Source organism: Hemibagrus wyckioides, linkage group LG15 (assembly GCF_019097595.1).
Source record: "Hemibagrus wyckioides isolate EC202008001 linkage group LG15, SWU_Hwy_1.0, whole genome shotgun sequence".
NCBI lineage: Eukaryota > Metazoa > Chordata > Actinopteri > Siluriformes > Bagridae > Hemibagrus > Hemibagrus wyckioides.
In genome coordinates this window covers 16,249,071-16,275,215 of record NC_080724.1, presented here as the reverse complement: position 1 = coordinate 16,275,215, position 26,145 = coordinate 16,249,071, and the positions used below count along the sequence as shown (strand labels likewise).

At 42.7% G+C, this 26,145-nt stretch overlaps 1 protein-coding gene across 1 annotated transcript in view; it reads right to left on the bottom strand.

Annotated features, from left to right (window-relative positions):
* The window catches only part of ctnnbip1 (catenin, beta interacting protein 1), a 28,242-nt gene extending 15,173 nt beyond the window's left edge, over nucleotides 1–13,069 (bottom strand). Inside the window, exon 1 of the mRNA XM_058410784.1 lies at nucleotides 12,910–13,069. The gene's annotated coding sequence lies outside the window, so the exon portion shown is untranslated. The remainder of the gene's footprint in view (nucleotides 1–12,909) is intronic.
* Nucleotides 13,070–26,145: the final 13,076 nt, after the last annotated feature.

Genomic DNA, 26,145 nt, shown 5'->3' with positions numbered 1-26,145 from the left:
ACACTAGCTGATAGTGGACATCATTACGCAGCACTGTGACGCAGCATGCGCAACAAAAAGGATGAGGATGGCCGGCGTAATGTTTCAGAGTAGTTGAATGCTATTTCATGTAAGGAATTTACCAGCATCATCCACCTTTTAACAGACTCTTAACTTTTACTAATCACTGACCTCTCAGTATTTGTGCCCTGATGTACACACGGACAAACGTATACAACGTGATGGAAATCGGGTACACCTTAAAGTCATGGTGCAGGAATATATATTTAATCCAGTTTTCTTTGAGTTCTCTGCTTCGCCCTCTCCCCCTCCACCTACCTCACTCGCTCACTCACTCACTAATGGCCTAGTTCTACAGCCAGACTCCCTGCATAGCACTTTTAATGACACAAAAGCCAAGGAATGCAAATTACAGAAAAAGGATCGTGCCTGACAGGTGATATATCCTACCACCAATGTCCTTGTCAGCTTTTATTCAAAACCTCTGAAGCTGAAACAGCGAAACACACACTTTTCATTTAATAACATAATGGCCAAACAAAGTAGCAGCCTTCAGTCACGAACCTGACCATTCAGATCATTTCCATGAAAAAGCACAAGCGAAGCAAATCTGTTCAAACTGAGGGGGGGGGGAGTGGCTGAGAGAAACACACATGTATTTATGTGTTGAAAATATCACCTTTTTATCTGTTCAAACAGTCTGTAATACATGTTAAAAGACTGTTTGATTAAAAAGATGGTACATCCCGTCTTTTCATGACATGAAGAGAATCACACGTCCTGTTCTAAATGACAGTAACTCGTGTCTCCTAATCAAGGACTTTATGCTTGATTTGTTCCTCAGGGCACGATATGATGTTTATTATAAAAGCATTAATTTTCTTGCCTACCAACAAAACGGAGACAAAAAAATCCCCAGAGGGGGAAAAAAAATTCATCCGCAGGCTCTGTATCCAGAAGTCACCAAAGGGCACAGCGTCAAAGGGACTGCATCGCATTAAAAAAAATCCGCTCTCATCTCTGGCATTTTATAGGCAGGAGTGGGGGATGATGAATGCTGGCACAGAGAGTGAATGCAAAAGAGAGAGAGAGAGAAAAAGCGTGAGAGAGATGAAAGGCAGAGAGGGACCGACGTGTCATCTCTGCACCGCTGAGACACTGGGTACACCTTCAGGGGGAGGCAGCTCTTCAGAGACTTTCTCTCTCTCTCTCTCTCTCTCTCTCTCTCTCTCTCTCCCTCCCTCCCTCCTTCCCTCCTGCTCATTTGATCATGTCTGGGCTCAGTGCAAGAGATGAGCTTGACAGCTCGGGAGAGACACCAGAGTCTCCGAGACTGTGTGCTGAAAACACAATGAGGACACAGCGCGGTTTCAGAGCGACGTCTTTACCTCTACTCATCGGGCCTAAAAAAATGAATTTGTGAAGCAGGTAGATGGCAAGCAGTCTGGCTGCGAGCACTTTCTGTGCTTCATCCACTGTCAAAAAATAATACTAGGGTTGGACAAAACATTCAAATCATGGCTATTCATGAATGAATAAAAAAAATCCTACTGAAATATATCTTAGTCTTTTGCATGCATCTCCTTCGAAAGTAATACATCAACTTCTTCAAAAATAATCAATTAAAACTCAACACCAGTTGCATTGAACCTAAAGGTGCATTTCCAAATCGTAAATCGACATTCTGTAGTGTAAATAGTATCCACCCTGAAATTCCAAGAAGAAGAAGAAGAAGACTACAAGAACCTGGATAATGAAGAAGAAGAAGAAGACTACAAGAACCTGGATGAAGAAGAAGAAGAAGAAGAAGAAGAAGACTACAAGAACCTGGATAATGAAGAAGAAGAAGAAGACTACAAGAACCTGGATGAAGAAGAAGAAGAAGAAGAAGAAGAAGACTACAAGAACCTGGATAATGAAGAAGAAGAAGACTACAAGAACCTGGATAATGCACTTAGTCAATCAAGCGTGAAACTTTGGACACTTTATGCACTCAAGCTGCTTACAGCTGTGCTAACGTAGAGGACGAAGGGAGCCACGCTGACCCGGACACTGGATGAGACACTCTGTTGGACAAGACGTCTTAAAAATGTCTTTTAATTTAAACAACTTTGTGTGGTTTATTTTTAACATCTTAAAAAGTCATGTATTCTTCTAAAGCTAGCGGAGTCACATTCCTTGCCTGGGAAACTACTTACGCTTCCTGTTACTAAAAAAAAGCTTTAGTGTTCCGTTTGAGACGATGCTAGCCTTCTAAAAATCATACACTAACTGGATCGGTACATAGTGTATAGTGCGTCATGTGGGACACAACTTATGCCACCAAGATGTCTAGCCCATCTTGTTACTAATATGTATGCCTCAATTACCCTAGGCTAAAAGCATGTGAACTGTTGAGTTAACTGACCATTACTAACAGGTAATACCAAGCACAGAGCCAGGCAGCATCCTGGATTGTAAAGAGCTGAACGACGTCAAACATGATTCATCAGTTTTGGATGCCATGAATCAGTTTGTGAAATTTCTGCCCTGCAAGATTAGCTCCTCTCATCCTTAAGTAAAAGAAAAGCATCTAGGAGCAACAACAGCTCAGCCAAGAAGAGGTTGACGGCGCTAACTCACAGAGAAAGGCCATAAAGCCATGGATTAGGCTAACGTTCATTTTGCAACACCACACATCTAAACCAAATATTCAGTTTGAGGAAATTAGCAAGGTTCTGGACGTCACACAGTGTTTGGTAAAAATGGCTGCTTATGCAATATGACCTTTGCATCACAAGATTTCATTCCATGTTGCTTTATTTATGGCTTTGTAAAGTTGGTATCAATGTATGATATAGATAGAAAAGACAATTGGACAGACATCCTGTACTCTTTTTTTTTTGTAAGTTTGCCAGAATTCAGAGAATCTTTGCCAGACAGAAACACTAGACTGCTCTACAACTGTTCTGGTCATTGAGGATGATCTGTGCTCTTCTCCTCTCTCACTGTGGATAGAACGGATCTGAAGCTCTGGATGTCTCGGACAGGCAAAACAATACCAGACACAGCTACAGATTGAAGACTAAAGAGCGCCTCCTGACCGGTGATACGCAGAGGAAGCAGGAAATTCTGGCTTCTGGAAGAAAAAAAATGATATAAATAGAACTAGTATTTATGAACCACAATATGATCTAACACCAAATCCTTGCTTAAAAAGATTTGAGCTTTTACTGCAGCACTAATAAAGACGCAGTAGGGTTTTCTTAGCACTTAATAAACTGAAATTATTTTGAAATTGGTTGTAAGGATTGATAGGTTTAATGACAGACTGGCACCAAGTTAGTGTTGCGTTAAAAAATAAATAAATTAATTAATACATTTATTAATTAAAAAAAAAATATATATATATATATATATATATATATATATATATATATATATATATATATATATATATATATATATATATATATGCAAAAATATTAAAATAAATGAACAAATAAAGTACAAAATAAAAACACTGTAATCATATAATTGTTTTAGCATTTTATAATTTTTTTATAAAATTTATTTTTTAATTTTGTAATATTGAAACTTCCAAAATATTACATTTTAAAAATAAAATTGTAAAATTCTATGCAATTGATGTCCAGTTGTACATGTAGATTTTTAAATAAAATTATTAGTTTTTCATAGTTTATCAGTAAACATAGTTTAATGTTTTAAAGTACTCCTCTGCTAGAAATTAGAAAACCTCCCATATATATTCTGTGTTAAATATCACATACGGTCACAAACTCATCCCCTCCTCCCTACTGCATAAAGAATAAACACTAGGACATGTCTGTGATGTGTATATAATTCGTGACACCGTATATAAAATGTTTAGTCTGCACCTAAAAAAATAATCTAGGAAAAAAAAAAAAAAAAGTTAGTTTACGTCTACTCGTGCCAAGACGCTTGATCTTAAAAGGAGCGATGAAATTCACTTCAATGTGCAGCTGAGGAAAATCCCTCTGCACAGCATCAGTAGAAAGCCTGCTGTAATCCTCGCCAATCTTCGGCTCTGAACCTCAGGAATAAGAAATCCATTAGACAACAGATGAGGAACTCGATAACTTGAAAGCAGAAAATTAGGTATGGGTCGAAGTTAATCCCTGCGTCGTGGTCATGCTTGTGCTGGTATGCTTGGGAGCTGAACGGCAAGCTTTGAGAGGAAGTCTGTGAAAAGTCAGATCTTAGATATCTGTTTACTGTGATCGATATCTCGCACTACGGTTTTCCACCAAAGCCTTTTAATCTGGAATGAAGATGAGCTACTGAGCTATAAATTAATAAAATGTACCAAGGAAAGAGTGCTTTAGAGTTAAAGATGAATAATGCCTAAACAAGCAAGCCACAAAAGGGTTTATTACTCACACAGCTCATAAAAGATTAAGCTACTGAACTAAATCTTGTCTTAAACCCTATCTGGATGGGATTAGTTTATCACAGGGACATCTGTAAGAAATTAATTTGCTCAGCTATAAAAATCAGGCATTCGGACTATAATGAAATGGTGCAGGAGTATTTTTAGTGGGTTGTTTTTTCGGAGTAGAGAAGAGATCCTGGTATTATAATCTCAAGGTTTAAAGAAGCATCCATTTTTTATTGCATGACTCAGAAAGTTTAATATCTGGGTGATTGTCGCAGGAACGCATGGTAAAAGACTAAATAGAGGAAGAGGAAATTATAACTTTTTTAAATGCCAGGACTAAAACGATCAGACAACCGCTGAGTCTGGTGAAAAAAACAGTAGAGAATTTGGCCTATAGTTTTCTCAGAGGAGGACGGAGAAGAGGACGTGTTAAATAGGAAATTACCCCCAAGACCTCAAGCGAAAATCGAATCCTGTCTGGATGTGGCTTTACACAAATCTGCGTTAAAAAGGGAAATGTCCTAAACGAAACATGGGACATTTTTGGACGTTAAGGAAATCACCTCAATTTGCCACTTGTCAAGTGATTATTAAAAGTACATCTGTTACGTTCCGGTAAGCCGAGAGCGGTACTCATTAACCGCACTGTAGCGTGGAATATTCAGTCAGTGCAATTTGAGAAGGTCTTGCATGTGGCAGGGTCAAGGAGGTCACACATTAGTCCTGCAACCCTGTAACTTGCTCGCCCGATCGTACAGCCAAAGTATTTAGTACCGTCAGCATGACTGCTTAGGAAAACTCCTGCTGTATTTCAACCTAATCCGCGTCCACGGACAAGCGTTTACACAACGTCTCAAATACACGACCTACAGTTTCAAAATCTCGTAATCACCATCCTTCTCACAATCACCTGTTAACATGAAAGATAAACAAGAGAGCTGTCGATCATGTGACTGGAGAGGAAAATGGAGGAAGAACTGATTTGTCAGAGAAGAACCATGCACAGAGATGGACAGAGTAAAGAGAAATGCAGACATCGCTATTTCTTTTACTGTGCATGACCAGGAATTGCATTTTTTGTGTTGTTCCAACCCTAAAAACATTTGGTTATGACATGAATAACTCCTTCTAGAAGTTATATACAATTATACAATAGTTTTTCTCGGCCTCTCACTGGCTGTTGGTCATGGATGTTCTTGTTATGTGTTACTCACGCTATTGAATCAGTGCTGAGAATTTCAAACACACTAAAAATTATCAGCGCATCAAGAAGAAGAAGAACAACAACAACAACACAGCATGAGTGGTCACTACAGGGCATGAGTGCCTGTGCTGTCCTGCTTTAGATTGTAATATGGGCTCGTGAGCTTTTGAGCTTTGGTGTTAGCATCATCAGCTTCACACGAGTTAGCTAGCACTATAAAACATTTGTCTAAACGTGGTTCATTCATAGCATTGCCTTGTGTTACATGACTCTCTAATCGAAGAGCAACATGATGGCTGACAGGAGACGCGTGTAAACATGGAAAAGTACTCCAGGCTTTTTCTAAACAGGTTTCCTTCACCACACAGACATATCTGTACGAGTAAAACATCTTCCAAAAAAATCGATATCTTTAAGTGAATGCAGTGTAACAGAACATGTATTAGAAGTGTGGAGAAATTTCCCTCATGGACAGCTTCCCATACAAATAAAATCATATATTAATTTGCAGTGAAGATTGGCTTCATCAGGATATTAAACAATACATTTCCGCAGAGATGAGACTTCGTTTAGGACGATTTAGGAAGATTTTTCTGCAAATTGTTTGTTTGTTTTTTATTTTACCAAAGCCCAGTTTACTCATTGGGAGGTTTAAAGCTGAAAAACTCCATCCTGACGTAGCGTTAAAATAAAATAATAGGAAAATGTTATGAGACGGAAATGAAGGTCACACATCCTGAAAAACTAATCATGCGCTCGTAGTAAATCTGTCAGCAGCTACAGCGAGGTCGGCTCTCCTGGAACAGCTGGGAAAGCCGTGCACTCCTACACAGCGGAGAAAACGGGACAGGACGGTTTATTCTCTTTAACTGATGTGCTGTGGAAAGCACTTTTTGCTGGAAAAACACCAGAATTAAAGGCAGCGAGGAAGCGTCCCCGTAGAAAGACGGCGAATGTACTTCTTTTAATATCGGTGTTATAGATATTAGGAAGGAACGGAAAAATGTGCACATAATAGTCTGTGATAATTATACGTAGACTACACAATCGACAAGTAAAAGGATATATTTTGGCACCTCTACTTTATGAAAACCTTGATTGGTGTCTGCCTGCAAAGATCATGGAGAAGAAGCCAGTTGTTGTTCCTAAACACATTAAAAATTTGCTAGCTAAGTGTGATTTTCTCAATCACCGAAAGCCAAAATGGACACAAGCCTAATAATGTCAATTTCCATATATTAAAAATTTCCATGAAGCTCCTGCGCCATCACATCATCGTCAAAACCGGGAAGAGCAGCCCACACATTCTGTCCCGGTGACAGCAGGCGATGCAGCACGAATAGCAAGAAATTCAGCCAAGATGTGAGAAGTGACTGAATTAATCAGCGATTATAATCTCCTCAGCCATGTTACTGTGAACAGTGATGAGCTGTGTGATGAGACAGAGACTGACGTGAATAATTAATTAAACTTCTCTAATTCTTTACATTTTGGCAGTAGAGTTGTTTTTCTGTCAAGGAGCTTAGGTTGTAAATGTATAAATATATTTCTGTGGATTCTATGTGATTTATATTTCTCCACAAATTTTGCCAAGTAAACAGATACAGAGACTATGAAGGGACACTTTTAAAACAAACACACAAACAAAATTGTTGTCGAAACCCTACGATCGATGCACATGAAATCAAAATTGAGTTTAGTATGAATATCTTTATATATATATATATATATATATAAAAAAGCCAGTATGCTCTAAAACAATGACAGATTTAAATACAGATTTAGAAGCTCAAACTAACATTTTTACAAACTCATCATTCTACACATCAGCTACACATAAAATTTCTGTCCAATCAGATGCTCTCTAGAATCACATGTGTCCCACCCACCCAGCTGTGAGGCAAGTAAAATGCTATTAGCTATTTAAAAAGGAGGAGGAGCTTCAGAGCATTATGTCCAGCCCTAAATTCCTCTTTCACTGTGTGTTTCAAGGCAGATCACAAAACTAAAACTAAATTAAATTTTCTTAAAAATAAGAAAGTAAGCGGCATGCACATACGAAAACCACAAATTTTCTAATTTCTTTTCAGATTTATGCATTATTTTTTAATCGAAAAAGGTCCCAGCCATTCCGTAAGCAGATGAAAACATTGACTTGACCATTCTTGACCGTATGAAGGGTTTTCCCAGGCCGCTACACATCAGCAATGTGCTCTGGCTTGTGAAGACTTTCAGTCGCAACTTTCAGAAGCATAAAAAAAACCGCAGTGTACTGATATACTGATCCTCTGCCTTACCTAGTACTCAATTCATATCCCTATCTCTGTAAGCACTTTATAGTCACACGCTTTACGAAAAAAAAGAAAACCCACATCAGTCATTATCTTTCTGCTCGAACCTCTTTAACTTCCAAATCTCCTTCATCAGTTCATATTCATCTTTACATTTCATAATTGTACATAAAACGCTCCATGCCCATGCAGTGCATCTATTACATATAGATTCCCCATGTATATTACTTTTCATTTACATCATCAGGCTTCGCTCATTTTGCTCCGATGTGTACAGGGTTTTTATTTTTAATTTATATAGATCTCATATACTTTATATATACACTTTATGTTTGAAGGGAACTTCCAAGTCATGATGCAAAGCAAGCAGAAGCTGGTAGGAGCTTTGAGAAAGGATTTTACTGTACTCTACTGCTTCATGTGTAGGTTACGAAAACAATGGTTGCTGTATGTAGCAGCGGTGGATGATGATGAAGCACGTAGTGAAAGTGCGACTGCAAAGTAGGTCACGAGTAGTTAGCAGTGCACGAGGAGCATGCGAAACATGACCCTGGAGAAGGATTTACTAAATGCCAAATAATCATAAACTCCCCTCCAGCACAGTTTAGCACTACTTCCAACTTCCTGTCATGGTTTCCTGTTGAATATGACAAATATTACAACACTATATGGAATATATGGATTATACAGCGTAGGTTCCTTTTTTTTTTACCCTTGAGAAAAATCCAGTTACTCTTAATAATAATTCTAACTCATAACTCTGCACCAAGTTATGACTTTCTTCAACATCCGACTAATTATCGATATAAAAGCTGTACAGACAAACTAATGTGAGTTCTGAGAATATATGGGATATGAATCTGGTCTTTCTGACTGGAAGACATGAAGAATTATAAGGAGTAACTGCTTCACATGACGGTGTGTCTTGCACTCCTCATGAATTACAACAGAAAAGCTACTGCAGTGAGTTATTCCTGTTGGGATTTCACTGAGAGAGGCTGGGGGGGTGTTGGAGCACAGAGAGAAAGAGGAAGGGGGGGGAGAGAGAGAGAGAGAGAGAGAGAGAGAGAGAAACAACAAGAAACAACAAGAAAAAGAGTGAAACAGAAAGAGAGGACAAGTACAAGAGAGCGATAGAGAGACAGACAAAGACAAAGATACGGAATGTGAACGAGAGAGGGAGTGTGAACGAGAGACAGAAAGGGAAAGAGACAGAGGCAGAGACAGGGAGAGAGAATGAGAGGGAGGGAGAGAGAGGGAGAATGAGGGTGAGTGAGAGAGAAAGATAGAAAGAGAGAGAGATAGAGACACACAAAGAGAGAGAGAGAGAGAGAGAGAGAGAGAGAGAGAGAGAGAGAGAGAGAGAGAAATATAGAAAAAGAGAAAGAGAGATGGAGAGAGAGAGTTTTTTTTAATCGACTTTATTTCATCATAAAGGTGGGAGAGAGAGAGAGAGAGAAATGGAAAGAGACAGACCGAAAGAGACAGAAAGAGAGAGAGGGAGAGAGGGAGGGAGAGAGGGCTACACTTGTACTGTAACACGCCTGTACAGGATTCATGCAAAAACAGCAGTTAAAAAACAACTGGGTTTCCACTCGGACTAACTGGGTCTACACTGATTGTGCTGGAGAGACGTAATGTGGCTAAAACATCTGGTGTTCATAAACTAGAATAAAATACACCGTGCAGAACACAAAAAAAAATTAATAAAATCGAGCAGAATGATCATCTGTCAGCTCTTAGTTACTGTACAAATAAATTTAAACTCACAATACAACAGGGATTTCTAGTCCAAACACACTCCAGTCTGTATTATAATTCATTTCAGAAGTGGGTTTTATGGTCAATCCAGACATGGCTGTAGACCCAGACACTACAGAGCATGTGAGGACCATTAGCGCTTCTACAGAAACTTATTCTGAGCCGCCGGTCTGTATGGAAGGAGTCTCCAGTGTCAGCGCTTTGTAACCGTCAGTGACTTTAGCGTGTCTTCAGGATAGAAAGCTTTGTATATTTCTTGTTTTTAAGCTTACAGGACAAGCTGTGTGAGCGCAGGAACTAACTCATCTTGCAGACGTTCCACAATGTTAAATGGTTCGATAGCATCATGTTATTTACACTCTTAAAATTGTAATCGTCAGCGAATCGCTCTGATATAAGAGGAATAAAACGCATCAGGAGATGCTGTTTTAGGAAAATAATTATATACGTAATTTTGCATGATGCAAAGCAGGGTTACTATTAACAACTCTAATGCCCTAAAGGGAGGCAATAGATTTTGGAGGGAAAGATCCATCAGGTAGCGGACGAGTACATTAACCTGTAATGATGTGATGATGAAGGTCCTGAAATCAAAGTCATGATCGTGTAGTAGCTGTGTGTGTGTCGGAGGGAAACTAGAGGGGTTTCAGCTTCGCTGCAAGACGTTCAAGCCACAGCATATAAAGCATGTTGGAGAAAAGCAGGGGGTTTGAGCCTCGCCTAAGCCTGATGCACAAAGACAGCTGATCCTCACCCCCAGGGACGCGGAGGCTGAGTCGTGCCACAGCTCCACCTGCCCCAGCTCTGGAGTCCTAAACAGGAGCTACATCCTAACCCAATGTAGCACTGCTGTAAATAAATATTACATCATAACCATAATGAATAATATGTCAAGCTCTGAACTATCTGCTACAGCATGTGACAGAAAGCCAGTGAGGACGATGATGAGAAGGGAATCAAACTCCAAGCTACAGTCTTACAGAAATGAGCCGGAAAAGGTCATTCTTGCCACGACACATTTATGCTGTTCCATCGTTTTCTTTTGGTCTGAATGATTTCACATTTTAGTGATAATGAGAGGCGAAGCAGAAATATTCCTACTAATAAACAGAAAAGAAATATGTATTCTCAAATAAAGATATAAGAAATGTAATCAGCGCAACATATTTTTTTTAATCCCAATCTTTTGGTTTCATTAGTCACTTAAACATAATTGAATATAATACTGTCAAACCTATCCAAAACTGCATATTTTTTAGAATGCTAAATGATGCAGTAAATCACAAGCTCTCGATTTATTTGTTGTAACCATCTATATGGGTGGATACTGTAATGTAAATGTGTTTAACAGAAATCTAACTTTGTCACCAGTGAATCTAGCAAAATGCTTTGTTTAGCAAGAGGAACCTAGTAAACCCAGGGACACAGAAAAACCATGCACATAAACTCCAAAAGGCTGTAACCAGAGGTCAGGTTCGAACCGAGGATCCTGGAGCTATAAGGCACCAATGCGTCAAGACTGACTACATTCATTTTAAAAATCATGCTATGATTAAGTGAAAAGAAAATTCTGCTTCTAGTTACACTATATTGCCAAGAGTTTTGGGACATCTGCCTTTACATGAACTTCATATGGATGTGCCCCACCCTTTGCAGCTATAACAGCTTCACTTCTTCTGGGAAGGCTTTCCACAAGGTTTAGGAGTGTGTTTATGGGAATTTTTGACCATTACTCTAGAAGCGCATTTGCCTGGCTCGCAGTCTCCACTGTAATTCATGCCAAAGGTGTTCTATCAGGTTGAGGTCAGGACTCTGTGCAGGCCAGTCAAATTCCTCCACACCAAACTCACTCATCCATGTCTTTATGGACCTTGCTTTGTGCACTGGTGTACAGTCATGTTGGAGCAGGAAGGGGTCATCCCCAAACTGTTCCCACAAAGTTCGGAGCATGAAATGCCTGGTATGCTGAAGCATTAAGAGTTCCTTTCACTGGCCCTTTGGTGTCCCAAAACTTTTGGCAATATAGTGTATATAGATAAACATTGAACAATCACAGTGACTTCAACAGAACATTATAATTACTATCTCAGCGAAGCCTGTGTTGAATGATACAAGGCGTGTTCCCCTTTAAATCCATTTTCTGTAGCACTTATCCTACACAGTGTTGCGGTCACCCTGAAGCCTATCCCAGTGGACTCGGTGCACAATGTGGTGGACACCACGGACCGGGTGCCAGTTTATCACAGAACGCAGTCTTACACACACTACAAACAATTTAGAGACATCCAACACATGTCTTTGCACTGAGGGGAAACTTTCTGCTTGGTGGTGACATGAACGTGATCTGACGTATTCGTGTAATTAATGCCACGCTGGTGTTGATCCCGCTTTAAGTTCCACACACATAGTCAACCCCAAAACTATCCCCAATATCAGTATCAGGTATCCTGAACAGGTGATCTCCCAGCCATGATCTTCCTTCTTTATCCGAATGTGACAGTTGTGTTCACATCCACAATGGGTTCGAGGGTGTGGGGACACAAAAATAGACTCTAATCAACACCTGGGCTCTGCGCTGAGAGACGGGAAGAGTTGCATGACCAAAAAGCAGGACATTCCTGATCAGTTAGTTCCAGACTATCCCTATGAGTAATAACTGTTTTAGTAGAGTAATGTTACCTGATCTGAACCTTGAGTGAGAGAATGAAGGAAAAAAACCAAACGGAGAGAATAGCCAGTGACTCAAGAACACCAAACCTGTATAAAACAACCAAGGCTGACATAAATGCCTAGATTATATTATAGGATTCAACAGAAAACTGCAGCATAGGTGTGCTGACTGAAATAAATAAATAAAATAATAAATATTAATGCAGAAAAGAGTGAAGTGAGGAGTCGCAGTGCTGAAGGTTGAGGATGTGGATAAAGAGAACTGCTCACTCCAACAAAACATCAGCTTTTTCTTCTTTAAATAAATTTACACAATTAAATCTTATGGCACTTATTCGACACTTGCAAATATTTTATTCATCTGTATAAGCGCGTTAAATGAATGACAGATCACTGTGCAGTGTTTTAGTGAAGCGAGCCCAGCGCTCCTCTGTGGTTTCTAACAAAGCCTTCAATGAAGTTCCCATACACTCACTACTAAGCTAAGCTAAGCTACCAAGCTAACAGAATCCTCAATGCTAAGACGCTTGCTAGCACAGTCATTTTAATAAGCACATTCCAACGCAACAACTTTTCTCACTCACCTCTCCTGGTCCAGGATTTATTTTATGTTTCCTTGTTTTGTGTGTTATTTATAAAGGCTGAGTTGTTTCTAAGGGAGCCGTCCTGTTCCGGGGTCACATCCCCGACAATCGATGGGAGCTGCGAGTGAAGCCAAAGTAGGAGCGGAGACGGTGTGTTTTCTCACCCGTTTTCCGTCAGGCCACGCCCATTGCGCTAGGATCAGCCGTGAGCTCGTGCTCGCGAGCCGTGCGCTGATTGGACATCTTCCGACGTGACGATAGAGGAGCAGCCAATCCTGGCACGGAGTGTCTCAATACGGGTAGGAAAACTGAACGAGAACTGGAATAGGGGAGTGAAGGAAAGGTGCTGCACCAGTTTCTGCCGAAGACTATAGAGCGTTCACCACCTGGGGGCGATGTCTGTACATATTTTGGAACTGGGACATTTTGCATAAACTGGATGGATTATATTATATACTGTGTGTGTATGCTGCAGCGCTGCTGAATCCTCGATTCTGATTGGTCAGAAGGTGTTGTTTAATTTACCTTAACAGCAGATCTGAAAGTAGTTCCGGCTGCAAGGCAAAGCACAGGTTTATATCAATGCGCACCTTCTCATACATTATCGTTTCTATAGTAACAGCTCATTCCCAGGGATTTGTGGTGCCACATAATCTAGGGCAAATTTTCAAAACATGATATTTAACAAAGAGAATTTTTATATAACATTTTTCCTTAACATTTTTGGACAACTTTCCACTTACAGCTTTCTTAGAAACATAAGCTGCATTCATTCATTCATTTATTTGTCTATTAACTTCAAGACAGCTGCTAAACTGGCAGGAAATAACTTGTCTTGTGGATGCAAAAAGCATGTGTCAATAACTAATTCAAAATCTCACCTGTCGGAGAAAAAAATAATATACCCAGCTTTGAATTATATACCTAGCTTTAAAAGTAGCTTAAGTAATAATGTACTCAATGCTCTAAGCTCTGACTTAGCAATATTCTGCCTAAGAGTAGTGTGTATCTATCAAGAATTATTTAGCCATTGATTAAGTAGTTAACTTTGATTAATAATAGCTATAATAATCAGATATAGCCTCATAGTCTTTATAATAATCATGCAGAATTATTAATGGCAGCATGCTAGCATAATAACCACACTGGGACTGAAGAAACAGAAAAGAGGAGAGATTTATTGGAACATTAGGAGTTACAACTCAGTCAGCCAGCCTATCCAATGGGATCAGTGGGACCGGAGGGTCAGTTGTAGAAGACGGAATCTCGGGATCCTGAGGAGAAGTTGGAGAGTAATCAGTGGGAGAAGTTGGGGGCGAATAGTCAGGAGAAGACTGAGGAATATCATGAACACTGTAAGGCATAGGCACAAATTCAGGAGAAAGTTGGGGAATGTCAGGGGAATTAGGAGATGAAGAAGAGTCAGAGGAAGAATCATTAGAGGAGATCTCAACAGGGAAATCCTCAGTCTGGACGCCTTGAGAGGTGGTGCGTGTCCAGTGCCAGTAGAAGGTCTGAGTAGACTGATCACAGGTTGTGGGGTGAAATTGGGTGCTCTGATCAAGACAGACGGTATCCCTCATGATATGGTGAGCGAGGTAAGGAAACTCAGGAATAGAGGATTCAGATAGGTGTTCCAGGAAACCAGTAAGTTCGATGGCCAGACAGGACAGCTGATACTGGCGATAGCGTCGCAGAGCACCCCTGGGACCTCTCCGGAAGATAGCGCGGCGGGCTGACTGAACTGGAAGGAAAAATGGGAAGTGGGGAGAGATGAGTGAAGATGAGTGAAGTGCATATTGCGTGACTATGTAATCAGCAAAAGAGAGCGTGTACTAAGGCAAAAGGAACACAGTGTGGGAAGTAGGCCAGGTCACTGTGACATGACAGTGATAGGCGGGTAGAGGAGACAATAGCATTGGAATACTAGCAATCAACAGTGATGAAAAGAGAAAAGGATATGAGGCAGCTTAATGGCACAGCTTATTTTAAAAATAGTAAATAAAACTTAGATCAAGTAGGTAGAGGGAAAAGTCATCATGACAGAGGAAGAGAGCAAGGTACTTACACATTGTTGTGGAGGGCAACGCGCGAGGTCAGGATGAGCCGAGGAAGCACCTTTAAGAGGTGACGGTCAAATGAAGTCAATAAGGAAGTGGCGCCTATAAGTAAGCGCCAATTTTTTCTAAAAATTGTTGACTTAGCCTAAAAATAAGGGGAACTGGAGAGGAGGAAAATTGACGTCATCGAGGGGAGGATGGTATCAATTTAGGGGCGGTATCGGGACAAATGCGAAAATAATGGGAATTGGGAAACGTATGTAAACTAAGGAAGGAGGGACTAAAGTAGCCATACACTGAATATAATGGGAAATTGCTGGAAATATTTAAATTAGAGAAAAGGAGGCGCCCCGGGGCGCCTGGGGTATAAGTAGAGGGGACTTTTTCGGGGTTTTGGAGACCAGCTGCTCTCTTCAGATATGCATGTTGTTGACTGCATGGCTGAATAAAGAAACCCGCTTCTTCTCATCTGTTGACTGAGATCTCTTTTATTTCGGCTAAGTTTTATATCTTGTGGAGGTCATTGGGAAAGCTAAGAGAAATAGATACAAACAAAAATTCCACCCTGTGATATGTCCACTCCGAGGGGGCTCTGAGTTCCGACATATTTATTGGTGCCGAAACCCGGGAACTTGCGTGGGAAGGCTGACGTGAGTCCGAAAACCTGAGCTGGGACCGCAACTACTACGGGCTGCAGATTGCCGGCATCAAAACAGAAAGGTAAGCAGACACCTGTTATATTCAAAGTCTGTGTTAAATCATGTCCTCGTGTTTTGGGCCCATTATTGCGTGCGTTACTGGCAGCTCCTGAACCACGAGAAGCCCAGGTAGTGATTTCAGTGTATGATTTCATTGATGATCCATATGGGGAGGAAGAAGAGCCCGTAGTGGAAGTGTTTGGAGCTAGGCCAATACAGAGCAATTATTGTTCGGGGCTAAAGGTTATTATTACAATTGAACCCAGGGTAGTACTGTGGGAGAGAGGTCTGGGAACAGCACTTTTGATTGATAGAATAAACATATTTGAAGAACAACCCAGAAAAAACCCAGTGAGGCCGAGCGTGACTGTAAGAAGAATTTACACGAGGGTGACCTGGACACCTCTAAACAGTAACTTGGGTCATAGAAGTGAAGCCCATAGGGCCAGACAAGGGTGTGTCATGAGTAGAGAGGAGACACCAACCACACCCGTAGGGGTGATTATACTGAAGCACAAAGAAGTAGAGAAAGAAATTAAAAAGTATATGAAAAAATGGAGTGACCGGACACATGGGGAGTTGCAGTGGCCACTAGAAGGCACATTTAATAATGAAAGGTGTGAAAGATGAAGGAAAGACTAGAGTGCTGGGGAGAAATAAAGAAGGAAAGTAGGGACAGGACTGACAGAAAGAAGGAAATTGTGGATTGGTTCCAGGTGGAAGGGGAACGGCAGAGAGCACAGAGAGAAAAGGCTACAGCCCCACCAGCAGAGGAGCTTGTGGAGCAGGAGAAACCACCCCCATACAGAGAAGTGCCCCCAACACGAACAGCAGGAATCTATCCCGTCCTATTAAAAGAAGGACAACCACGGACAGTGAGGCTGGAGATAATGGAAGGGCAATTTGAAGGCAAAGTAGTATATATACGCAGAGTGAAGATGAAAGTGGAGAAAAGAATACAACAGCAATGCAGCGCTCGAAGCGAGAGCAGGAGCAGACCCATTTTAGGCCAGAGGGGTCCGAGAAGGAAGGAAGCCTGGAAGGAAGCAAGGAAAGTCTGGCGTGGGATCCAGCGTCATATAGAAGAACGGGGGCGGAAATTAACATGTGGAGAGAGTATCAGACGAATCTAGAGAAGAGAAAATACAAAGGAAAGATGGAGTGGTTAGGACTGGAAGACAAAACAAGCACACCTGCACCCAGAGATACTTGGATAAGAGGTCCGCCATCGAGAGCGAATAGCGAAGGGAGCGAGTCTCTACAGAGGGGCAACCCGGGTTCTACCCCGCACCTCAGAAAGGAGAGCAAGGCAAGTACAGAGAGGAGGAAGAAACCGAAGTGGAAATGGAAGAAGAAGAGTATCACATAACAGGGAAAGTGAGACTAATGCCATCAACAAAAGGGAAAAGAGATGGCGGGTTCCGTGAAATAAGTGAACGGATGGAGAGAATGGAAGAAAGAATGGAAGACAGTCGCTTAACAATAGAAGAGCTGAGGGGGCAGACACAAGCACACATAGAAGAAGAACTGGAAAATACAAGGAAGAAACTGGAAAGGATGGAAATAGACGTGTCAGAGGATAAGGTCCTGCGTTGCCAAATAATGCAGAAGGTGTATGGATTAGAGCACTCACAAGGGGAGTTGTCTGCGCTAAGTCAGATAAAAATGAAGAAAAGTGAAGAACTGGCCCACCTTAAGAAAGAAATAAAAGAAGCACGCTGTAATCTGGAACAAAAAGTGGAGGAAGCCAGGCAGACGCTGAAAGAACTGCAAAGCCAGGTGAGAGGAGAAGAAAAAGGAAGGACAAGGAAAGCAATACCCCCTTTGGCTATGGAATTAAGGTCTGCACGGAAACAAGGTGCAGGGGAAGGACCTCCAGAAAACAAGGAAGAGCAGCAGATGGAGGCATCCCAGATGCCAGTGATAATAAAAGGAAACGATGTGGCTTATGTCCCATGGTCATTCATGGACCTGACGGGATTAATTGGCAGATTGCCAAGTATTTGTGAAGGAGCTCAAAAATGGATTAGACGGTTTGAAGAGCAAACAATGGGACAGGTATTGGCACTGGGAGATGTCAAAGCAATATTGTCTCAGTCATTGGGGAAGGCCAAGATGATCGAAATTTTTCACAATGTAGACCTAAGAAGAGAGGCAGAGGGGCAGAAATATGATCCAAGCCCATTTGGGACTCACCGTAACCAAATCTGGAAGGCCCTGCGGAGTGCATACCCAACACGGGCAGATCCAGGAAGAGTAGAAAAAATCAAATTGGAAGAGTATAAGAGTGTAGCAGAATTTGTATTAAAACTACAGAAGGCATGGAGAGAAGAGATGGGAGGAGCATGGGATGAAACAGCAACAAGCCAAACCCTGTTTCGTATGATGGTAAAGAAGGCTCTTCCAGTGGAAGTCCAGGACCAACTGGACACAGTAGTGGGACTGGCTGCAATGGCGTGGCCCACCTTTGAGGCTAATGTAATACATTATGTGGAGCTGCACAGGCGGAGAGAAAGAGAAGCAAGGAAAGCAGCTGAAAGCATGGTGATGCAGCTCCACAAGGCTCAACTGAGTGAGTTAGCCCGCAACAAACAGGAAAGCATGGAAAGGAAAAAGGAGGAGAAAAACGTAGCAAAGCAGGCAGCGGTGCTGGTGGCATAACAAGCAGAACCCCCAGCGGCTCAGCCTGCACCTCCAGTGCCACAGCCAGCAGCCATGGCGCAAACTATGCCAATGATTCCCCTGCAACAACTGCAGCCTGCTTACTATGCACCTCCACCACTGGTAATGTACCCCCCAGTTCAACAATACCCTCCCCAGAATCGAGGATGGGGTCAGGGACGGGGACGTGGTCGAGGAGGAGGAGCATTTCAGCAACCTTTGAGAGGAAGTGCTCCAATGAACCAAGGAGGAAGAGGATGTTGGGTATGTCAAGATCCGAGTCACCTGAAACGAGACTGCCCATATGCCTATCAACAGGAAATGGTGTCGCCAAGAGGAGGTGCACAGCAAAATCAAGGATGGCAAGGTCCAGGAAATTGGATGGGACCCTGGATGGGGCCTAATCAACAGCCCCAAGGAGTGAACTCGGGAGCAGGCCCCATGGGGCCACCCCCGGGAAGTATGTGAGGAGGCCCAGAGAAGCCAGAGGGGGAGCTGGTGCAGTATACCACCTCTCTGCACCCCGCTCAAGAACCCACTGTCTCTGTGATAGTGGGAAGACAAATTCGCTCATCATTCTTAATCGACACAGGTGCAACATTTACAAGCATAGGCAAAGAAGGCTCAAAGCTCCCCCTCTCCAGTAAAGCAGTAAAAATAGTAGGCTTCTCAGGGAAAACACAGACTTTACGCTTTACTGAGCCTCAAGAACTGAACATACAAGGAGTGACAGTGCAAGCACCATTACTGTTCTCCCCAGAAACTCCAGCGAATCTACTTGGAAGAGATGTGCGCTGTAAGTTAGGAGCTAAGATACATTGCGGAGAAAGAGGAGTATGGGTAGAACTCCCAGAGCATTTAGTTCAACAGTATGTCATGATGGAGACGAAACTTGAACTAAGTACAATGGACAAGGTGTATTGGTTGGAAATAAACGACATGCACAGTAGGATAAGGGATCTGTACACACAGTGGAAATCCTGGCTGATCAAAATGAGACCAGACTGTCAAGAAAGCAGAGAACCATGGCACTGCACGATGATGTATGATGAAGAAGGACAAAATGAAGAATACGAGGCCATGTGGGACGAACGGATTGCAAAAACACAGTACACTCTGAAGACTATAAATGTAATTGTAGGACCGCAAGGGGTAGCTGCATCAATTCAACTGCCGTCACAACTCGAACAGTGGTACCAGATTCCTGATGCTGCTCCTCATGTCTCCCTGCTGGTTGGGCAAGGTTTTGAATCAAAAGAATTAGGATCAATGGTGAGGGAGGCAAGTCAGAGGATGCAGTGGAAACATATAGGACAGGGAGTCAGTGTGTCCCCAGATAGAAAGTTCCTTAAAATAGAGCAGGTAGCAATAGATGAGGTAAGGCCACAGACTGTACTAATAAGCAGAGCTGAGAATTTGAGGATAGAGAAGAACAAGATGAAACAATTGCCCCAATGGGCTGAAGAGCAGGAGATCACAGAAAGAGAAATGGAGGAAGCACTAGCACAAATACCTGACCAGCTATGGACCAAACATCAAACAGATGTCGGACTGGTAAAGTCGGCAGGATTAGTTAAGATACAGCTTAAACCAGGAGCACAATTGCCATATCAGAAACAGTATCCCTTGTCAAAAGAAGCAATAGTAGGGATAAGACCAACGATTGAGGGACTGACGCAAGCAGGAGTTTTGGTCTTAACAAAAAGTCAGTGCAACACCCCCATCTTTCCGGTCAGAAAACCAAACTCAGACAAATGGAGACTAGTCCATGATCTACGACCAGTAAATCGAGTGGTGATAGCGGAAAATCCTGTAGTTCCAGATCCACACACACTTTTGTCTAACATTCCAGAAGGAACGAAATGGTACACAGTAATTGATCTGTGCTCAGCGTTCTTTAGTGTTCCATTACATCCAGATTCACAGTTCCTGTTTGCTTTTACCTATGGGGGACAGCAGTATACATACACCAGACTGCCACAAGGCTATTGTGAAAGCCCAACAGTTTTCAACCAAGTTCTAACCCGAGATTTGACTAATTTGGATGTGTCCAGCACAATATTGCAATATGTGGATGATCTGCTGATCTGCAGTCAAGCCAAAGAGCAATGCGTACAAGATTCGGTGCAGGTTTTAAAAACTCTGGCCCTAAACGGGCATAAAGTAAGTAAAGAAAAGTTGCAATTCTGCCAGCAAAAGGTAGAATACTTAGGTAGAGTGCTCGAAGGCACTACACGAAAAATCTCACCAGAACATGTAGAAGCAATCCAAAAAGCTCCCAGACCTCAAACTGTCCAACAGATGCTATCCTTCTTGGGATTGGTGGGTTTTAGCAGACCGTGGATTTGTGATTTTGCAAAGAAAACGCAGCCACTTAGGGATATTGTGAAAGCAGCAGACCAAACAAAGTCTAGTGCCATGTTAACATGGACAGAGGAAGCAAAAGCGGCATTTGATATGCTAAAGACTGCATTGTCATCTGCACCTGCATTGGCATGTCCAGACTATGGTAAACCATTCTATTTGTATGTGTCTGAAAGAAAAGGGATTGCCTCAGCAGTGTTAGCACAGGAACAAGAAGGCATGGGGAAAAGACCAGTAGCGTACTTTAGCACGGCACTCAATAGTGTGGAGAAGGGCATGCCACCATGCTATCAAGGATTAGCAGCTGCGGCATTTGCCTATCAAAAGGCATCATCAATCACAATGGGGCATCCAGTGACCCTGTATACATCCCATGCCTTGCATGCACTGCTGACTAGTCAAAAATTTGTGATAACCAATGCTCGAAAAACAGGTTATGATGTCATTCTGTCAGCTCCTGAACTAACAATTGAGAAATGCCGCACAATAAATCTTGCAGATAGGCTGGGGCTCCCAGAAGATGGATCCCCACATGTGTGTGCTGAAGTGACAGAAAAATACCTAAAAGCTAGGTCAGACTTAGAAGCACAACCACTGCCTGGTGCTCAATGTATCCTCTTTGTGGATGGATCATGCTATCGTAGTAATGAGGGAAACAAAGCTGGCTATGCAGTAGTTCAATATGATGACCAAGAAGGAGTATTTAACACAGTAGTGACCGTGGCAGTGCCACAACCATGCTCTGCCCAATTGGCAGAAATAAAAGCACTAACAGCAGCCTGCAAACTGGGGGCAGGCAAAACATGTACAATATACACTGATTCGGCCTATGCTTATGGAGTGTGCCACGTGTTTGGACCAATCTGGGCACAAAGAGGTTTCCAGAGGGCAGATGGATCAGCCATTGTACATGGGCCGGCAATTTCAGAGCTGTTAGGAGCAATGATGCTCCCTAAAGAATTGGCAATCGTAAAATGTAGAGCTCACAAGTCAGATGGAGAATGGGTCAGCCGAGGAAATGCAGTAGCTGATGAGGCAGCTAAAAAGGCAGCAGTAGGTGAAACAAGCGTCACGGTAATGATGCAAACAAGAGAGCCAGATGACGAAGGGCAGATGCAGGTCACAATGGCTGATATCAGGGCCTTCCAAGAGTCTGCCTCAGCAGAGGAGAGAGAGTTATGGAAGAAACGGGGAGCGGTATTAGATCCCCAGTCTAGGACATGGAGAAGTTGTGATGGAGTGTTTGTGGCCCCACTAAGTTTTCTTCCAATGCTGATTAAAGAAGCACATGGAATAGATCACTGTAATCGCAGGAAAATTATTGAAACAATTCGAGAGAACTCGTGGTCTCCATACTTAGCGAGTATGGTGGACAAATTCCTGCGATCGTGTGAGCTTTGTGCAGTACGCAATGTCAGAAAACATTTCATGGCACCCATCAGCCACATACCAGAACCCATGGGACCATTTAGACACCTAGTGATAGACTTTGTGGATATGGGAACTACAGAAAGAAAGGAAGGAAAGAGGTATATTCTGGTAGTGATAGATCGGTTCAGCCGATGGGTAGAGGCGCAGGCTACGGCCAAAAATGACGCCAAGACAGTGGTTAAGTTCCTGTGCAGGGAAGTGATCCCCCGCTTTGGCATCCCAGATCAGCTGAGCTCAGACAATGGTCCGCATTTTGTGAACGAAGTAATGAAAGCTATGGCAGAGGCCTTATGCCTGAAACACCGTCTAGGTTGCGTATATCACCCACAGTCTCAGGGGATTGTAGAAAGAGCTAATGGAGTGCTGAAAGAGAAGATAGCTAAGATCTGTGCGAGCACAAAGCTAAATTGGGTACAAGCATTGCCGTTAGCACTGATGAAAATGCGTTCGCAAACCAACAGGAACACTCACTTGACACCACATGAAATGCTTACAGGACGGCCAATGCCAGTAGCCTTCATTCGGGGGCCTTACAAGGGCCCATCGCTGGAACAGCTAGAGGGCGAAATGTCAAGCTATGTAAGACACCTAACCCAAATACATAGAACTCTGTATTCACAGGTCTGCGAAGCCACGCATGGTGTGAGGGTAGAGAAGGAGGAGCTTCGTCAGGTGGAGCCAGGAGACTACGTGTATATCAAAGTGTTCAAAAGAAAGCATTGGAACCAACCAAGGAGAGAGGGACCATTCAAGGTAGTATTGGCAACGCCAACGGCGGTCAAGGTTGAAGAAAGAGAACACTGGTATCACTTGAATCATTGTTGTAGAGCGGCAGGGAAAGGACCAAAGTGGAAAGACTCGCGCCCAAAACTGGTGCAGCTCGCTCACTCGGAGGAAGACACTGACCCAGAAGACGTAGAACATCCAGAAGCACCAGCATACAATACACGGGGAAAAGGAAAGAAAGCGCAGCAGAAGGCGGAGTCCCAGACCATAGAGTCAGGCCCGATTACTGAGGAGCAACCGGGAGAGCCCCTGAGTTCACCAACTCTCGACTTCGAACCTATAGTGCACCAATTTTTAAGGGAGCCTGAAACGATAGGAGATTTGTCAGGCGAGCCCAGACCAGGTCCATCAGGGTATAAACCGTCCCAAGCATTTGATGCATCAGATCTAACAACACTGAATTTAGCAGATATAGCCCAGGACAGTACAGAAGAATCAGAATGAAGTTCATGGTAGCAGGCCGCGAACAAACGCTGAAACTGCGCCACTGCGCTATAGTGGCAGTACTAATTAGTGTATACATGGGGATAGTTTGGATGCTCGCGGCAGTTGGTCACACAACTACGACGTCGGTAAATATGACACTGATAAACGCAACTCAGACAAAACTAGTTAATGAATCACACCCCACACTAAGCCACGGGACACGGCAGCACTCTGAAAAACAGGCTAATTCACGGTTCAGAAGAAACGTAGGGTATGGGGAGGCATCCATTGGAGGCCGTACAGTGTATTGAGAACAACAGCGCACACTGGATCTTACAGAAGGGAAGGCTCAGACCGCGGTTCAGGATCACCTGAAATGTGCAGTAGGACTGATAGGACATGCTTTAAAGGTAAACATGATACCGAAGAATGAAGGGGTGTTCGTCATGTACTCCTTTGAGTACATGGGGCCCGATCCACCAGTAAATGTGGATCCTATCAGGTGGGCGGAGAACAATTCGGCGATAAATTATACAGTGACAGCTGAGCTACGTATTAAGTCGCCCCATAGTTGCCATAACGCAAGCAGCCCAACAAGCAGTGTAATTATAGCAGGAAAGCCAGAGGAGGCATACTGCAGAGTAATTCATCCGCTCTGGTATTACAGTATCTTTGGGAATGCTACCTCTAAACGTAATCTTCAGAAGACCGTCCTGCTAGACGACTACAAGGCTTGTGTGTTTGTGCCCACGGGGCACCCCTACACAGAAATCCGCCAGGCAGGGATTGACTTTGGGGTAAAGATTCCTAAGGATTGTAGCACCGAGGCACTTTGTGATTTGACCGTAGGAAAATTGACCCAGAATGTACAAGATGCAATAGATTATGTTAACAGCACAAAGATCACGCAGTACAACAGTACAAGTGGCGCAGAATCTCCACAGAACCTGTACCACAAGTGGTTACATGATGTAGCACGCAAGACTGTTACCAACAGCACATGTATGGTATGCCATAACCGCATGCATAGTCCCCTGCTTGTGATGCCTACAAGGGGAATCCAAGAATGTGCTAACCCACCATACAATGAAAGCTATTTATGCCCTGCAGTATGTCTGCTGGGGTCTGTGGCCAGAACTCATGGTGCAGACTGGATGCGTAAATTAAGTTCCTCTTGCACTTTTCATCCCGTTGCCACTCAGGCTACCGATAGTATACGCATACGTTCTCATCCTCTTGAATTGTTTCCACTGTGCGTCCGTTCTAGAGGTACGGAATATGTAGGGGATCTACCAAAAGCATCGTGTGATAAAATAATGGAGGTTAACCTGTAACGTGTCAGAGTACGGCTGTGAACCCGGTATGGTGGTCCAACTGAAGATCCCAAGCTTGCGTCTGGGAACATTACCCGTTGCAGACATCTTTTGGTATTGTGGAGGTACGGAAGTCCTACAAATTCTACCCAGATTATGGCATGGGCTATGTGCCCCAGTGGTACTGGAAGGACGACTCTCGGTAATCGCCCTTAATGACTCATACCTCGCATCATTCCAAAGGACAACGCAGACGCTTGGACAACCTCAAGCCCATGCCTCACTTCTTTTATGCATGGAAGAATAAAGACTCAGAAGTGGTGGCCTGCAAAGGAATAGGTGCTGGCATGAAAATGCACACTGACGTATGGGATGCGCTGCGGGCACGCTCACGCATACGCGTGCCCTTGCCAAAGTGGATTTCGGCGTTATACAAACACCACTATTGGTGGTGGAACTGATCGGTGACATTGTAAGTGCTGACTGGACCTGGTGAATTGTGTTTCTGTGTGCAAAATGTCATGAATGTATGTCTGTATGTGTTTGGTGATCCTGGCAAAACAGGCTGTCACGCAAACGACAAATTGCGGGCAGAGTGGGACTTTTCCCTTACAATTGGCTCTTGAGGGTTTTTCGCCCACTCCTGGTTCACCTTGAGAAGAAGCGTAGTGAGTGAGTAGGGGGAGTGATGTGGGGTATGGTATGGACATCACTATCGGACATCACTATTGTAATAGAAATACTATTGGGTGGGTATATAGGTGGAGGATGTTAGAACAGTGATATAAAAGCGTACTTGATGCATTAGAAATACAGAAAAGAATGTAGAAATACAGAAAAGAATCTAATAATGTGGAACTTAGAATTTTCATGGTCATAGAAGTTTCTGATGTCTACTTGACAGTTTTGATGTCTACCCGACATAGATAGTGTCCGCGTGACACATTGGACCATGTAGTGATGAGCTACCTGGTGAAGTGCTGGTAACCTCTCCCAGGAGCTCCATCGGACCCTCTACGGCACGCAAAGTGCCTGGGTCAGAAGAAATTGTGCCTCATCTAAAAGGATATTGTGCATGAAAACCATGTGTGTAATGTCGCAAGAAGATGATGTAACTACTATGGGGGATAAGAACACAGAGTAGTGGAACTAAGACATGTACAAGCTGATTGTGAGACTCAAGAGTCTCAAAGGGGGGAGTGATGTCGGAGAAAAAAATAATATACCCAGCTTTGAATTATATACCTAGCTTTAAAAGTAGCTTAAGTAATAATGTACTCAATGCTCTAAGCTCTGACTTAGCAATATTCTGCCTAAGAGTAGTGTGTATCTATCAAGAATTATTTAGCCATTGATTAAGTAGTTAACTTTGATTAATAATAGCTATAATAATCAGATATAGCCTCATAGTCTTTATAATAATCATGCAGAATTATTAATGGCAGCATGCTAGCATAATAACCACACTGGGACTGAAGAAACAGAAAAGAGGAGAGA